Source organism: Aquila chrysaetos, chromosome 2 (assembly GCF_900496995.4).
Source record: "Aquila chrysaetos chrysaetos chromosome 2, bAquChr1.4, whole genome shotgun sequence".
Classification (NCBI taxonomy): Eukaryota; Metazoa; Chordata; class Aves; order Accipitriformes; family Accipitridae; genus Aquila; species Aquila chrysaetos.
In genome coordinates, this window is record NC_044005.1 from 59,209,800 (window position 1) to 59,219,612 (window position 9,813).

A 9,813-nucleotide genomic window follows, 5' to 3' on the forward strand; every position below is an offset into this window, starting at 1 on the left:
AATGTCTCTGAAGCACCTGCACCATAAATAGTCTCTTTGCTAGCCTCCAGGAGAGCAGCGAAGGCAGTTACAGCACTGGAGGTGCGATATATAAGGGCGGAAAGGGCTATGGATCCATGTTCACCTGGATCTACCTCACTAGCAGCCAGGGAGCAGTCCTGAAGGAACTGCTGGGAAAGCAACCACAGAAATGAAACGCGGTTTTAGGAAGATATGAATGAAAGTCTGGGTTTCCATTTTCTGCAGTTGTGCAACTCAACTTTTTGAAGCCTGGGTTGTTTGGCTATACCTGGAGGAAGTGGATTTCATTCTTAGGTCAGAAACCGTTGAATGGAGGATACTGAAAGAGGGGCTAGCAATGCCAGTTGTAAGCAGAATTGTTTGGTATATGCAAACCGAGAACTTCTAATCCTAGAACAAATTTTCACTAATTCTCCTCAAATCTTTTCTACCTCTGAGTGAAAACTCTGTGGTTGGTAAAAAGCTTATCAGTCATATTTTCTTTTTCGGAGTTATTTACCAAAAAGCTTATAATAGATTATTTTAGCCAGATTGTACATCACGAGTCATGAGTGTAATTTTCCACCAGAAGACAAATAAAGGTATGTTGTTTGGCTATACTAATAGACTCTATACTGATAGACTTTTTTCCTACTGCAAATCTGTTTTACTTTACATTGGAGATTAATTGTTTTACAAGAGGCAGGAATGTGAAATTATAAATAGGAAGGATTTGCTGCCACCTCTGACATTATTTTACATATACAACAGTTACAAAGGTGAGGACATGCAGCAGCAAATTACCTAAAATAATTTTCTCTAATTCATACTTCTGACATCATGCCAAAGTTAGGTCCACTCAATCCAGCCAACTGTCTTTTCAGCATCAAAAGTTAATACTAAAAAATGGTATATCTATTTACTGCATTAAATACAGTGCTGTATTAAATACTCCTCTACTCTACTGTCATCATCTGTTTTCCTAAAGCTCCACATTACATTCACTGATAATCTTTCCTGGTTCTTCAATGTAAGACTATAGTTGCTTTTTCAAGTCTTAACAGGAAGATCTTGACTGTGATTGTAGATGACACTAGCCTGTAGCTGGCAAAATATCTTTCAGGTTCATGTTTTTCAGGACATAATGTAACATTGGCTTCAGACACTGAAGTGAAGATTCATTTTGTTTTCTCCTTTTTCAGGATTCAGTTACTTTTTTTTTTTTTTTTTTTTTTTTTGGCAGCACTGGCTATTATTTATAGCCTTGGGTTTAAAACATTCTGCAGGAGAACCATTGGACCCTGCTGTTTTACCTTCAGGAAACAGTTTAACCACTCTCAGCTATTTATTGTGCTGTCATATCTTCCTCTGTATCTTCATGGTCAGAAAGGAAGAACAACCAGCAAATCCCTGCTGGGGTGAGGAAATCAGACAGTAACAAAGTAGGGCATTATACAGATTTTTATATTAAAAGAAAAAAAATTTATATGTATGCACATGTATACACACAGATAAATGTGTATACAAATACACACAAAATCTGTTAGGGCCATCTGGATTTGCAACATGGGAAATGGTTATTTTCTGGCTTTTGTCTTTTTTTTGAAGCTTCCGTCCTATCGGTATGTCAGCTTTAGTTACTTCTCCCGTGGCCAGAACATGTTAGGTAACTGAACTGCTGTAATTTTATTTTTAACTACAGTTGCATTTATTTTTATGTTTTACTTCTGTCTTAAGGATCTTTCATAAAAGAGTACATTTTTTCCTCTCTTTAAAAAATCCAACAAAGCACATCCTTACATATTTTTACCTCATTTTGCCATGTCCTTACTCTTTCCAACTTTGTTTCTAGGTTCATTTAGGGTTTTGCCAAACTCACTTGTGTCTGTCTATCTGGCAAAAGTCATACCTTCCATAACGGTATCTGGTAAGAGAAAATATAAAAACAAACCTCTCTGCACAGAATCCAGGTTGCAATGTAAATTCATTTCCATTGATGTAAACTGACTTGTCTCCCATGAGATGCCAGTTTTCTAATGCTGTCATCATAGCAGCAATGCCAGGTTGCAAAGGGAGGTTGTGATGTAGGTTGAAAGTCCGTCGGCTAGTGCAGAAAGTTTACATGCTGCTGAGCAAGCTTAAGTACCTGTTGTAGAGGACAAATCCCTTATTCATCTGCTCAGTTTCCACTTAATTCTACATAGGATTAATCCATTAATATTAATATTTCCTTTAAATACTTTTAAAGAAAAATAGCATATATATATATATATATTGATTATAAATTGGTTCATGAAGTCCTTCTACCAATCATTTTTTGTATTTGCAGACATTTTTTAGCGATTTGTGCTGTAATGTAAAATCCTGTCATCCCTTGGTAGACTCTGAATATGTGTCTGCTATAATATAGTCTAATAGTTTTATTTATGACAGTCCTTTGGAGACTCGAGCAACTGTGTGCAGTCAAGATCGTTCAAGCCATTATGATACAAGATTGTATTACAGTGATTTGAATGGATAAAAGTTCTTTCATCTCCAAAAGAGAAATGGATTGATAGACACTGTTCTGTAACATATCAGGACAAATGTGTTACTTTAATCCCCCAGACAGAGAGCTGTATTTTCTCAAGCAGCACTTTTGCAAGCAATAAGATGCATAAGGACTAAGAGTGCTAGTGCACAAGAAGTACAGGAATTACCATTTTTTTGTAGTGTGAAACATTCTGTATCAGCTCAGGCACCTTAAAAAGCCTTAAAAATGTTTGGGGATATTCAACACTTTAAAGATGGGGGCATTCCTTCAATTTGCCTCCTTGAAAAATGGCCGGATCTTACAAAATTGGCTATTAAAGTCTACCTTATGCAGTATTAGTTCCTGCTATTATATCTAGAGTTCACTTTGTGGTAGTCCTTCATTATAAACTTCATCCTTCACATCTTATCTGCAAAAGTTCATTTTGATTAGAAATAACAAAGAGTACAGCTGTGCAACTCTTTTTAAAACAGTTAATAGCTTGCAGTCCTTCTAAAGTATACAAAATATTAACAGGAAAACCCCCCAGAACTAGAAATATTTAAAGCTTTTCCCCTGGAAGTTAAAGATTAAAGTTGTCTGATGCTGCCAATATTTTATAACCACAGATTTAAACACTTGAATAAACTTAGGAAAATTATTACTTTTCATGGTCATTGATCATGAAAGCATCTTTGTTCAACAAAATGTGTGATTAGGTCCCTTTGAGGTCAGCACATGCTTAAAGACTAATATTTATTTAAGGGTTTTGCTGATGTGAATCTTTCTGCAATTACCATTTCATCTGATTGTGTTAACAATGCACAGTAATGTTTGTTTGATCAGGAAGAAATTTTGCGCTTACAGACTTGTAATACTTGAGAGAGAGAGTGTGTGGAGCTAACACTGTACTTATGCAACAGGACAGAAGTACTATTAAGCGCTATTGCTGGGTTGGGCAAACCAAGTGCATAAATAATATAGAAAAACATAATCTTGGTAGCAAATGGTGTCTGGCCATTTTCCTTAAAAGATTAAAAGTTCTGTTCTTGACAATTTTTTTGTAATTTGCATGCGTTTGTATTCTGAACCCAAACTAAACTAGTTTTTTCTTGTATATCCATCTTTATTTCATTTAGCCGGTAGCCTATCATTTCAATCTGCATGCTTTTCTAGGGAAGATCATATTATTGAGGAAATGTCCTGACTGAAGTAAGAGAAAATTGAACACACACACACACACACACACGCACACATGAAAACAAAGCACAGTTGAGACTAGACATAGGCCAGTAATTGATATTTTAAGTTGCATGTGACACTCTTTCCTCGTTCTGTTGCAATGCATTTAGATATTGTATGGCTCTCCAGACATGCTATGCATAATTTTACATACCATCTGCTTTACATGCCAGATTCCATATGTACAATGTATAACCTAAAACCAATATTTTGATTGATTTGAGCTACAGTGGAGGCTTTTGTTCTTAAATTGCTGGATAGAAGAATATAGTCCTAAATAAATTATCTCATGACTATGTTCTAGGATTAACAAACAATCAAATTTCTTTTGAAAAAGTTTTAAAAGGTGTAATAATTACAAAATTCAGGTGACTCTCAACAATGCCACTAATATTGCTTCCTAGATTCAAATACTAAGAGACCTGTAAACACTTGCTACCATTCACTTAACAACCATAGCAATACAATGGCATAAACATGTTTCAGAATCAGGAAAGGGACAGCAAAAATAGTCTAGAAAATGATACATCTGAATAAAGATGAACAGAATTTATTCCTCAAGACAGGATGCGGTTTATAAAGATGCTAAAAGTGAATAACAGATATTCAGAATTATGTCCTAAAGATTCCCAGTACTTCACTATATTTCAACCTTCTTTCAAACCTGTTTTAAATACTCAAATCTTACATACTCTTCAGTTACAGGTAAGCCTAAAAAAACCTAACTTTCTGGTTTGGAGATGCTGTCCACAAGAACATCTGGCTGCATTTCCACATGCACATACAAAGAATAAGTATTGGAACACCAAAATGAAAAGCATACAGAATTTCAAATGATGGCTCTCAGGACAAAACTGAAGATTTTTGCAAATATATATCCTCATTTTTAGAACTGCTGGCTCTCTTCATCCAAGCAAGCAAAGAGGATTAAACATTGCTTTGGACCTTAAAAAAACCACTACCCCCCCCCATACCCCCCCCCCCCCCAAAAAAAAAAAACCCAGTCCAAAACTCTTCATATGGAAGTAATCACCATATTGTTCACATTTGACTTGAAATGGAAGTATTATCAACAAAAATAGATTGTGGCATTACAGTGTGTTAGTAAACAGCAGATAGAGTGGAGAACATAGGAAGCAACAAAGCAGCTCAGAGAAAATTTTTCTCCATACAATGTCTCATAAAATATGTACCCTTCACCTCCTTATATGGCACTTGATAGAAGAAACATTTGAATTCACAGGGAAATTAGAAAGGAGCAAGTAATGTGACATTTTAAGAAGGATGTTTCTGTCTTCCATATGTAATTGCAAGAAGAGAAGAGATAATCAGTGAAGCATTTGTCCATTTTACGGGTTTTTTTTCCATTGTAACATGAACATCTTAATCTGCTCACAGTTAAGTATCAGTGGAACATTCAGTTCAATTCAATGACAATTCTACCAGCTGCCTACAAATAAAGCTGAACAAGAGATGCAACACCTCAAACTTTTTTTATACTTGCTTTTTAACACAAACTTGTGCTTAAAAGGGAAACATTATTATTGGACCATAACTGAGAATGGTTATTTTTCTTATTGTATTGGGTTTGTGTGGCAAGGTTTTGGTAGCGGGGGGGCTGCAGGAATGGCTTCTGTGAGAAGCTGCTGGAAGCTTCCCCCATGTCCGACAGAGCCAATGCCAGCCGGCTCCAAGACGGACCCGCCGCTGGCCAAGGCCGAGCCCATCAGTGATGGTGGTAGTGCCTCTGGGAGAACAGATTTCAAAAGGGAAAAAAAGAGTTGCTGCACAACAGAAACTGCAGCCAGAGAGAGGAGTGAGAAGATGTGAGAGCACCAGCCCTGCAGACCCCCAGGTCGGTGCAGAAGGAGGGGAGGAGATGCTCCAGGCGCCGGAGCAGAGATTCCCCTGCAGCCCGTGGGGAAGACCATGGTGAGGCAGGCTGTCTCCCTGCAGCCCAGGGAGGTCCACGGGGGAGCAGATCTCCACCTGCAGCCCGGGGAGGACCCCACGCCGGAGCAGGGGGATGCCCGAAGGAGGCTGTGACCCCGTGGGAAGCCCGCGCTGGAGCAGGCTCCTGGCAGGACCTGTGGCCCCGTGGAGAGAGGAGCCCACGCTGGAGCGGGTTTTCTGGCAGGACTTGTGACCCCGTGGGGGACCCACGCTGGAGCAGTCTGTGCCTGGAGGACTGCAGCCCATGGAAGGGACCCACGCTGGGGCAGGGGAAGAGTGTGAGGAGTCCTCCCCTGAGGAGGAAGGAGCGGCAGAGACAACGTGTGATGAACTGATGGTAACCCCCGTTCCCCATCCCCCTGCACCACTGGAGGGGAAGAGGTAGAAAATTCGGGAGTAAAGTTAAGCCCAGGAAGGAGGGAGGGGTGGGTGGAAGGTGTTTTTAGATTTAGTTTTTATTTCTCATTATCCTACTCTGATTTGAGTAATAAATTGAGTTAATTTTCCCCAAGTCGAGTCTGTTTTGCCCATGACAGTAATTGGTGAGTGATCCCTCCCTGTCCTTATCTCGATGCACAATCCTTTCACTATATTTTCTCTCTCTTATCTTGACCCATGAGCCTTTTGTTATATTTTGTCTTCCCTGTCCAGCTGAGGAGGGGAGTGATAGAGGGGCTTTGGTGGGCACCTGGCATCCAGTCAGGGTCAACCCACCACAATTATCGATGTAGTAGTCACAGTCTTCATGGAGTACGGGCATAATTCTGATACTTGACAAGTTGTTGACCACATGCAACATTTTCTGGGTTCTTTCAACACTCAGATTTGAAAAAAAATTAAAAGTGTATCTTCACACTTTCCTTTTTAAGGCATTCCAAGCAATTGAAAGTGGTTAGTCAGGTTACAGGAACAAGACTAGCTTTTGCCATTTGAATATCAATATTTTTATTTGGTGTTTCATTATATATCTGACTGCTCCCAATCTAAATACTGCACTGAACAGAGGCTGTTCTGTGAACTAGAACTTCCATTTGCTAATGGATTTTTTTTGCATAAAATCTTCTTTGTAATCCATATGAATATGGGCATTTTAATTATTAATCAGAAGCATTCTTTCTTATTTGTATCTGTGTTGTGAAAGAGTTCTTAAAAACGGGATAAAAAATTAATGTACATTTAGATTTTTCTCCTCCCTAGAGGGAGGCTGTTCATGAGTTAAATGCTTATGCAACACCTTTCCTTATAAACTCTACTACATTTCTCTTGTTACTTCTCTAGCGAGCCTTTCTGGGCCTGATCCACAGGCCACTGAAGTCAATCGGAGCCCATCCAATTGTCTCAGTGGTCTCCCTCCGCTTCCAACTTCTTAGTGAGAAAAACAGATATACAGCACCGGAAAAGTGTAAGGTACTACTCTGGTAACACTTTGTAATGTCTGTGGGTAAAACAACGGGCTTCAGTCCATCTTGATATCAAACATGTCACGAAATCATTCCAATATTTCTCCACTGCAAAGTGGGAATGAAAATCTAGAATGTATTTCTGACACAGCGCAGCTAAATCTCGTCGGTTAAAGAGCCAGCTTTTAAAAATTAAGTTTCTTTTATACATCTCTCTCACTTTGCCATCTCTCAGTCTACTGCCCAGTCCCTTTCATTCGAAAAGTATTCGGTATTGGCCAGAAGCTTCTTCCTCTGAAGTCGATTGGGAGTTTTGCCATTGACTTCAGTGGGTGAGTTATCACACCCAGGATGCAAAACACAGTGAGAAAAGACACCATTGTCAAAGTAGCCGTCGCAAAAGTAAGAAAAAAATACCTAAATGATTTGGCAAAATCCACTTAAAAATCTCCAGCGACAGCCAGCTTTTACGTACGTTTCCCACGACTCGCACCAGGCAGCCTAGGAGAACAAAAAGCCCCTTGCCCGGCGTCCCTGGCAGTCGGGAGCCGGAGTCGAAGCCCAGCCTGAGAGGAGTTAGCCGGGCGCAAACCCGCGCTCAGCAGAGCCGCCCGCTAATTGACAGCAAACATTTTGCGAACGTGAAGCCTCTTCCCTGGGGAACGAGCGTTTTCCCACCGGAGCCCACCGCACCGCCCGGGAGGGAGCAGCCGGGACGGGGAGCGGGCGGGGGGAGCTGCGGGCACCCTCCGGCGGCGGTGCCGGGGCACACCGTGGCCCGGGGCTCCGCTCTCCTCCCCGGAGCGCAGCACCTGGCTGCTCCCCTCCCGCAGGTAGAGGCGCCCGGCGGAGCTCCTCCTCTGCCCCGGACGGCGGCACCGCGGCTCCCGAAACACCGGACCGCGCTGGCAGCCCCCGGGGACGTCGCCAAAACCGAGGCGGGGGGGGGGGGGGGGAGAAGCGGGGCGCAGTCCCCGGGGTGGGGTGAGGGGGTGCCCGGGGGCACCGTGCCCTTCGCGCCCCGGCGCCCGCAAGGCGCGGAGCAGAGCGGAGCCGCCGAGGAGGGACCCCCCGGTCCGGCGGGGCACCCTCAACACCTTCCCCGTCCCCCGGGGGACCCCGACGCGGCGCGGAGCCCCGTACTCACCGCGGTGCTGCAGGCAGCAACCCGCAGCGCAGGCGAAGAGCCCCCGCCCCGGCGGGTGCCCGCTGCGGTGCACAGACCCCGTCCCTCGGCGCCCACATCCGAGCCCCGGCCGCGCAGCTAAAAGTCCTTCTGAGGAGCACCCGGCGAGCCCCGCCGCCTCCCGCCTCGGATCTCTGTCATCTCCCCTCCCCTCGCCGCCGCCGCCACCCCCCCTCCCCGCCCCGCGCCCCCCCCCCGGCGGGCGGCAGCATTATAAAGCGGTCCCTAACCCCGTCAGATCACGCACCGGCAGAGGTGCCGGTCCTCGCCGCTACTTACCGGGCATCCTTCAGAGCGGCGGGCGGGAGGGAGCGAGCGAGCGAGGGAGGAGGAGGAGGAGGAGGAGGAGGAGGAGGAGGAGGAGGGATGGAGGGCGGGCGGCCGGGGAGGGGGGGCTCCTGGCGGGTTGCGCGGCGCGGCGCCGCGCTTCTCGGCAGCCCTGGGCAGCTCGGCGGAGTGCTGCGAGTCAGCGAGTGAGTGCCTCCGTGCGTGTGTGCGCGTTGCTGGACACAAGCGAGCGGAGACTCAGGCACCCAGCGGGCGGCGGGAAGCGGGCGGGGGGAGTTCGAAGGGCGCAGCGCAGCGCGGCCAGGTGCGGCCCAGCGCGGCCCCCCGCGGCCCCCCGCGCCCCGCCGCCGCGGCGGGAGCTGCTGGGGAAGGGGTTGGGGGAGGCGCGCATCCTCCCCGGTGGCACACGCACGGCGGGGAGCGGAGGGGAGGGTTGGGGGGGGGGGGAAGCGGGGGGGGGGGGAGGGATTAAAAATAATGATAATAAAAAAGCCCAATCACCAGGAAAGGAAAGAAAAAAACCAGCAAAACTCTGTCTCTACTTCCCGGCCGAGGTTGGAGCCCCCCCCCCCGCTTCCCACCCCCGCCCCAAAGCTGCGGTCCCGCGGCAGCGGCGCGCTCCCGCCGCGCCGGGAACCGCCGCCGCCGCCCGCGGTGCAGCACGGCAGCAGCTGCCGGTAGCGCCCAGCTGAGAGCCGGAGCCTCTCCCCGCGCACGGAGGAGCCTCCCTCCTTCCCTCCTTCCCTCCTTCCCTCCTTCCCTCCTTCCCTCCTTCCCTTCTTCCCTCCCGGCTCGCTAAGGCGGGCAGGTGCTGCCGGCTCGCCCGGCGGCCGAGGGAAGGGCAGGGCAGGGCCCTCCGCCGGCTCTCTGCGGGGGCAGCGGCCGGGCTCCCCCAGGCACCGGGACGGCGCTGGGAGGCTGCCCCCGCCGGGAGGCGGCTTGGTGGGGGGGGGGGGGGGGGGGAAGCCGGCTGCCCCCGAGAGCTGCCGGCGGGCCCCGGGAGCAACGGCGGAGGAATGAAGAAGCGGCGGGGAGGGCCCGCCTTAGCCGGGCAGCGGTGCAGTGCCCCACCGCATGCCTGCAAACGGCGTGTGTGTCCCCCCCCCCCCGCCACCGCTCGGCTCACCTTCTGCCTGAGCGGAATGACCCGCTGAAGAGGACCGAGGACGGTGCATCGTTGCTGCCTGGTTTCTTGGCGGGGGGGGGGGGGGGGGGAGCAAGCGGAGAAAGGA

At 47.0% G+C, this 9,813-nt stretch overlaps 1 protein-coding gene across 1 annotated transcript in view; it reads right to left on the reverse strand.

Moving 5' to 3' along the window:
• HS3ST5 (heparan sulfate-glucosamine 3-sulfotransferase 5) overlaps positions 1–8,434 on the reverse strand; it is a 198,385-nt gene extending 189,951 nt beyond the window's left edge. The window contains 1 exon segment of the mRNA XM_030002314.2: positions 8,255–8,434. The gene's annotated coding sequence lies outside the window, so the exon portion shown is untranslated.
• Positions 8,435–9,813: the final 1,379 nt, after the last annotated feature.